General features: G+C 31.8%; 1 non-coding gene across 1 annotated transcript; it reads left to right on the top strand.

Annotated features, from left to right (window-relative positions):
• The first annotated feature begins 5,573 nt into the window (after positions 1-5,573).
• Positions 5,574-7,366, top strand: LOC25488623 (uncharacterized). Its single transcript, XR_005645428.1, has 3 exons — positions 5,574-5,804; positions 5,909-5,940; positions 6,705-7,366. It is a non-coding gene; the product is annotated as an uncharacterized protein (transcript).
• Positions 7,367-7,797: the final 431 nt, after the last annotated feature.

Below are 7,797 nucleotides of genomic sequence, written 5' to 3'. Positions count from 1 at the left end.
GGTAAACTTTTCTGCACGTTGTGATGTGCGAGGACTACCATAAGTGCATGTTAGTTTGTTTGAAATAGCTTCATAAATTAGCATTGTATGAGACCTAATTTGTTATCAATACTATTTTGTATTTTTTGTGGTGTTCAACTAAAGTTTCTTATTAATTGATTGGGAGTGATTTAAATGTTTTTTTTAATAAGGTTAAAAGGTCCTAATTGCTAGGATCCACTAAAGAAAATTTTGTTAAATTTCTGCTGTAGATTTGCTATGGAATTGCTACGACAAGTCTAAGTTATGTTGTCGTAGATTTGTTGCGAAATTGCTATGATAAGTTATGGTTATTTTTTAATAAGTTATGGAATTGCTACGACAAGCCAAGATTGTCCTTTTTAAAAAAAAATTAGGCCATTTGTCAAAAATAAATAAAAAATTTTAGGCCTTAAAGTTAATTAACTTCCATAACCGTCTATTATTTGGTGTTAATATATCTCCTATCTGGTTAGAAGATGTATCTATAGTTCTTAATTGCAAAATCAAGAGGGCTCCCTTTAAATACATTCACCTTCCAAGTTTGGGTAAGAAATGTCTCTTTGGATAGAAAAGTTGTAATCTATCTATGGATAGTCGTCTTGTTCTTCTTAAATGTCCATTGTCTCTTTCGATTTACTATATTTCCTTCTTCAAGACTCCCTCAGATAGTTTTTTTAAATTGATTACCTTTTTATAAAATTTCTTTGAGGAGGCGAGTGAGGAAGCTCGTAGAGTTCATTGGGGTGCACTATTTGTTTAGATAGAAGTAAAAGAGGTTTATGTGTTCAGAGAGAAATGAAAGTTAATTTTTCAATTTTACGAAAATGGTATTGGAAGCTTAAGGTAGATTAAGAAGGTTTATGGTATAAGCTCTTATCTCATAATTAAGGAGGTAGGGCGGCTTCTAGGTAGTGGAAGAGCCCTTCATGGGTCTTAAAATCGTTAAAGATAATTTGTTTAATGCCCAATTGGCAGTGGTGGAGCCCATCAATGACTCTGCCACGATCCATCTGAAAAAAATTAAAAATCAGAGATCCATTTTATGAGATTTAAAATAATTTTGTGACGATTTTAGTTTTTGTCTAATCAAATCACTATAAACTGATGTGCATGATTTTTGTCACGCTTATATCTTGTTGGTTAGTGAAGGTTTATAGACCTTCTAATTTGTGGGATTTGTAACCTTCCTTAGTGGTCCATACGAGAAATCAACGACTCATATTAAACTAGATGCATAAGTGGATATAATTTTAAAGAGAATTCAAATAATAATTTATTTCTTAATTGTCCTTTTATCTAGAAGTGTCCTTGATTGTCTTCATTCTTTTATAAAAGAATCCCGTAAATGCTTTCATGCAATATGATTGCTTTCTCTGGACTAGTTTGATTGATCGAAAGAATATGCTCTATAGTTGCAAAGATAAGTGTGGGTTTTTTAATCGTGTGTAAAGACAAGTTAGCCGGTGGATAAGGCTAGTTCAAAAACTTCGTTTTTGATATTGATTAGGGTGTTAAAAACCAATCAACCTAATAGAAAAGCTGCCAACTGAATCAATCAAAACCGAAATTGTAAAAAATGCATTTAGTTCAGATGTATTAAGATTATTTTCTTACTCCACTGCATGGTTTGTTTTGATTTGCGGTTTTTATTTTATTAACCAAATCAAACCGCAACATAAGAAAAACAATAATTAAACTTATGTCACTTAAACTAATACTCATATAAACTTTTATAAAATGACATATATTTTTCTCTTGATAAGTTTCTTGTTCCAAAATTATTCTCAAATATATAAACCATTAATTATTTACACTTTAATCAAAGGCAAGCGGGCAACAAGCTGCGCCGCCAAACCTTTTTGGATAACAAAATCAATCATCGTAAACACAACATTCATGGACCAAGGAGACATGACATTGTTATGTAGGAGTGTTTGCGGTGCGGTTTGGTTCGGTTTCAAGCATAATAATCATCCAAACCGCGAGAGAAAAAAGCATGCGGTTTGGTTTGGTTCGGTTGATTTTTAAAAAGTCATCCGAACCAAACCAAACCAAACCAATGCGGTTTGGATTGGTTCAGTTGATGCGGTTAATCGCGAGATAAATAAAAAAATTACATTAACTCTAATATTGCCAACTAGTACCAAGCAATTTTAATTATTCAAAAAAAGAACTTGAAGTTTTTTTTTTTTTTATTTTTTTTTATTTTTTTATTTTTTAACTTGAAGTTCAAAAATAGCATTACAATACCAATGAAAGTTATTTATCTAAAATAACATTACAGTACCAAAATAATATTTAAGAACCAAAAAATAGCTGGATAGGGTTGGGCTTGGGCTTGGGTTCACTTTGGTATTGGGCTAGTACAGTACTTACTTAGTTTAATAACATTGAGTATTTTTGCGGTTTAGTTTGGTTTGGTTTGGTTGCTGAGATGCAAATCGCAAACCGAACCGAACCGCGCGGTTCAGTCTAAAAGTCATCCGAACTCATCCGAACCAAGTGCGGTTTTTTGCAGTTTCGGTTTGGGTTGGTTCGGTTTGCGGTTTTTCTATTGGGTTGGTTCGGTTTTGAACACCCCTATTGTTATGCATGATCTTCTGAACTCTATGTAGAAGGTCAACAACTTTTATTTCAAAAATGTATTTATGTGCTACTTGAACTTTTAGAGAATGATAAAATATTAGTATTTTACATTTCTAACGTAATAAGATTACTTTTTGCCCACGTTTTAAAATTGGTTTATGTCGTTGGAAACATTGTTAAATAAAAATGAAATTGTAATGTTGGATAAAATTGAAAACACATGAAAAAATTGCTGAATCCACCTCCAGTTTTTCTAGTTAGTCAAGTTGTTAAAAATTAATCTTTAAAAAATAAACAATGGGATGTCTGAAGTTTGAACTGCGCACATTCTCTGTATATGTTATTCCCTACCAATTGAGCTAAGTTTTTTTGTGGTCGTCAGGGTTTGAACTCCAAACTTTACATATATTATGCATTGTTCAAACTAACCGAGTTAAACTCACGAGGACCCAACCGAACTAAGTTAATGGGCAGACCTCGACCTCCACTTGTATTGTGTAAAACCTAATTGAAAAATTGCAGATTTTTTAATCCTAATCCACAATCAATAATTCCGATATATTAGGCTTTTAAAAAGTTTGATTTGCTTTGTGACGTGCAGGTTAATCCGTAAGCATATGCAATAGCCTGACGTATTTCATCAATAATTGCACCTCCCACTCACCAATGTCTCTAATCTAACTAGTATAAAACATGATATTATCCCCTATGTTTTATGCTCCAATACTAAAATCACACTAATTAAGATTAAGATGACTTCTTTTTCCTCATACTTGCTTGTGTTTTTCCTTGCATCTCTGATTCTCATTCCTCAAGGCTTTTGTTCTCTTTAGCATCAAAATGATTTCTTTTATGGTCAGAGCATGATGTATCAGAGCCAAAACTCGACCTTTAAATCAGAATTTAATTTTATGGTTTTGCATATTTAAAGATACATTAAAGTATCCAACTGTTCTTTTATACAATGTTATCATTAATACTTTGGTTCAACGGCATATGAAACCACTTGAGAGTTAGCAAGGAACAAATTAATCAGAATTCAGTAGGGCGATAGTGCAAGGGGAAACCCTAGAAGTCCGTTGTATTTCTCCCTCATGTATCACGCGAATAATCAGTCTTCAATTCTAATTTATTTTGTATGTACATGCCAATCAAGGACTTTATGTGAATGAGAATGTTGATGAATTCATTCAATTATAAAATTATATACTATTCCAAATGATTAACTGATTTTTATATATAAAAAACTCTACAGTAAGGTTAAACAATAAGGTTAATTACCGAAATATTAAATTCTAATGATTAGCAAGTTTTTTATGGTGCGCCTTTATTAAGTGTGATAAATGGACAAATATAACACATTGATCTTCTTAAGAGACACTTAATAATAATTTTAAATTTAGGGAATGCTTTTTAAAAGTTATTAGGACGTAAAAATAGTTACATTTTTCTTAAACATGAGGTTAAATTTATACCCTATAAAGTGATCAAATAAATTATATTTGTTGTATGTAAAGAGAAAGATATGACTCATAAGCTTGTGTATGCTATAATTTTATTTATTTTTCTATTTCTTGTTGCAAATAATGTTGAGGGTAATGTTTTTTTTCCATCCTTTTCAAATTTCCTTCTTTCATTTGTAGTTCATATATAATCTTAATTCATTTTTATAACATTAGTTTATTATATATATTCTTTCACTATAGGGTATATTCTTTGCAAAACTGTTAATGATTGCCCACCAAATACTCGGAATCTAAGGTATAGGTGCATTGATGGCAAATGTAAATCACATAGAGTGTTATATGAATGGGATGAGTCTCATACTCAAGATATTACAATTACACCATGCATTGAAGAGTGAGTTCTTACGCTAGCAAAAATAAATATGAAATATATATTTTACTAAAATATTTTATAGTTGCCATTTAATCATTGTCTTGGATTCCAAATATTGTATTTTATTTTGTCGAGCCGTGTTATATAATGCGAAAGATATCCTCACGAAGTCTCACGAAAGTGCTTACAGCGGCTACTTTTTTTAATCATACAGCCACAATTTATATTTATAGGTTATTTCTTTAATAAAAAACAAAATCAAAATATCTTTCACATGCTCTAAAGTATTTGAGAATAGAAACCATCACCTCTATCAGTGTCATCTTCAATAGAATAACTAGAATAATGGGCCATCAATCTCTTGTGAATTTGAAGAAAAATCACACCAATAATAAATTTGATGTGTGGAGTAAGTGATTATCATGCAACCAAAATAAAGTGTATGAAACAATTATAAAAACAAACCAAAAGTATAAAACAGCGAGAGAGAAAAGAAGAGAGAACACAAAAGAATTTGTTGATCCAGTTCGGTCCAAATTGACCTAGTCTGGGGAGAGCAGCCCTCCGTTTCACTATAATGATGAGTAACCTTACAAAAGAGATATCAATGGATTACAAGAATAAGGATCTCCCGCCTAATTCTACCCAAAGTCTCAATCTCTTCCCGTAACCTAGAGACTCAATCATAATAGTGTTTCCCAAGATGAATCAACCCTCAAACCCTAGTGTCTGTTGTCAAGAGACAAACCCTATTTTTGTTGTTGTCTTACTAGACCCTTCTTTCAGCCCCCTCTATCTCATGAACTACAAGAATACCCTTAATTACTAACCAATTGAAAATCTCATTACTGACGGATTTTAACCCTCAGTAATTACTGGCGATCTAAATCCTCAGTAACACAAGAAAAACCCTCAATAACATTACTAGCAGAAAAAACCTTCAATAATTCAGAAAATTACACGCAAAAAAATAAATAATAATTATGTTAGTATTATTGGCAGAAAAATCCGTCAATAATGTCAATAACCAATCTGCATTGAATTAGTGGCGGATTTTTTTCCTCAATAACAGTAATGTTTGTATTACTGGCCGATTTAAATCCGTCAATAATGTTCTAATATCCGCCAATACCCTTTCATTTCCGCAAGTAAACGAAAGGTACTTAGACATTAAAATTGTAACAAAAGAAGATAAATTCATCTCATGTTCGTCTCTCTCTCTCATTCTCCGTCGGCTACCCGAACTCCCCCAACCCATTGCTAACTCAAAAGCTTCTCTCCTACCTTGAAGAACACTTATAAGAAGGATCATTACTTGCTTCTCTTAGTTTTGACTCCAAGATTTCAAGTTCTAAAAGGTATTGTAAAAAAGCTCCAAATTTATGGAATTTTTATTTTTATTTTAGTTCGATTTTGATATTTCGTTTGTTAAGCTTTTTCCATTGATTGACCAATTTTTCAGAGGCATCGAGGAGAATGTTGAAGAAGATTCGGGTGAGTAACAAATCATCTTACCCTTAATTAATTTAAATTTTATTAGTTGTTATCACTAAACCAGGTTCATGGGCACCTTTGATTCACCTAATTCTCCCTTAAAGTTTTGATTTTTACTTGATTTGGGTTACTTAAAAGTTTTCATTTTTCATTTGATTTTGTGTTATTTAAAGTTTCCATTTTATTTAATTTGTTTGTTATTTGTAGATATGAGATGTTACTATTGGATCTGTAAGGATTTGTTTAAATGGGTTACTCAAAGTTGTTTTACTTATTTATACCCATCTTATTTCCTTCATTTTTAAATAAACTAAGTGAATTCGGGATCAGAGATTAGAGAATTCAAGAACTTGGAATCAAATGAATGGTTCAATTCTTAACCCATAAGGAAAAAGAAAAAGAAAATCAAGTGAATTTGGGATCATATATGATTTGTTTCTGAGTTTCTGTACAGACATAACTAGTTTAATCAGAAGATGTCTTTGTAGTTCTCTATTTGTCTTATAATTGGTTTTTCTTTCACTAACTCTTATTGTTTCTGGGGCCTTTTGTTTAATATGCTTATCTGGTATATACGTAGGAAAGGAAGTGTTACACTTGTTCCATCACATATTCACATGTAAATGAACTTTTTATACTTATATATAGTTAAGTTCATGACCCCTTTTGGATTTTATTCTTAAGACTATTTGTGAATTGTTCCATCATTTTAACAAGTTTCTTTAAAGATGTCATTTTTTCTCATACATGGTTAAGTGATGCAGATTGTGTGTCAGCAGAATAAAGTGTTGCAGATTGCTATAATGCTAATATGTTGCATGAAGGGATAAGGTTGTGAAGAAGACTGAGACAATGATATAGTGAGAGGAAGTTTGGAAAGTATAGCTTGGGATACTAGGAAAAAGTGTTTGAAGATCAACCTATTTGTTAACAAGTGCAAAATTGCAGATTGTTTAGTGATGTGTCCGTGTTTTTTACATGGACACGACAGAGTTATGCAGAGTTGTTGTGGAAGAAGGCCGGACATACCATGCCATCAATGGAACAGGTACCATGTGATTCTTATTTTTTACGTGAGTTGTGTGTTTCTTTCACAAGCTTAACCTTAATAATGTTTGGCATAAGATAACTTACTTATATTTTTGAATTTTGAATATACGTGCATACCACCATGAGAGCATTTATTGAAACTTTTGAAAGTCAGTATGATACTTTTGTGGAAACTTTAATTATATGGATCATACTGCGCAAGAAAATCTCCAAAATACCCGGAGAGGATAAAATATGAGCGAGAGATCATCCAGAGGGAGATTGGGATTGAATTTGCCCAAATATTATGATAATTAGTTTATTCTGTTAATTCTCTAGATTGTACGAATATTATTGAAATATTTATAATTTTGTACGAAAACTATTTATGCATTGTACGAATATTTTGATGATATGTCGTTTAATTAGTTTGTGTCTTAATAAATTACACTTTAATTTAGTTATGTTTAATTGATTATAATTCTTTAATTAAAATAAAAATGTGGGAAGGGATCAACAAAAAAAGTATGAAGTATTTTACTGAGGGAAATTTCTGTCAGTAATGTAGATATGCATAAACATTGCTGGCGGATAAATCCGTCAATAATACTTGGACGGATTAGGTTGGAACATTAGTGAGGGATTATTCCGTCAGTAATTACTGGCGGATTATTCTATCAGTAATTTCTGACGGACGGAATAATCCCTCAGTAAAGCTTTGTCAAGACTATCTCCCCATTACTCAGGAAAAAATCCGTCAGTAACAATATTGACTCCAGTATTACTGAGGGACATCAATCCGCCAGTAATGGGCATTACTGAGGGATG

This window comes from Medicago truncatula, chromosome 3, assembly GCF_003473485.1.
Source record: "Medicago truncatula cultivar Jemalong A17 chromosome 3, MtrunA17r5.0-ANR, whole genome shotgun sequence".
NCBI classification, from domain to species: Eukaryota; Viridiplantae; Streptophyta; class Magnoliopsida; order Fabales; family Fabaceae; genus Medicago; species Medicago truncatula.
This window is presented reverse-complemented; position numbering and strand designations above follow the sequence as displayed.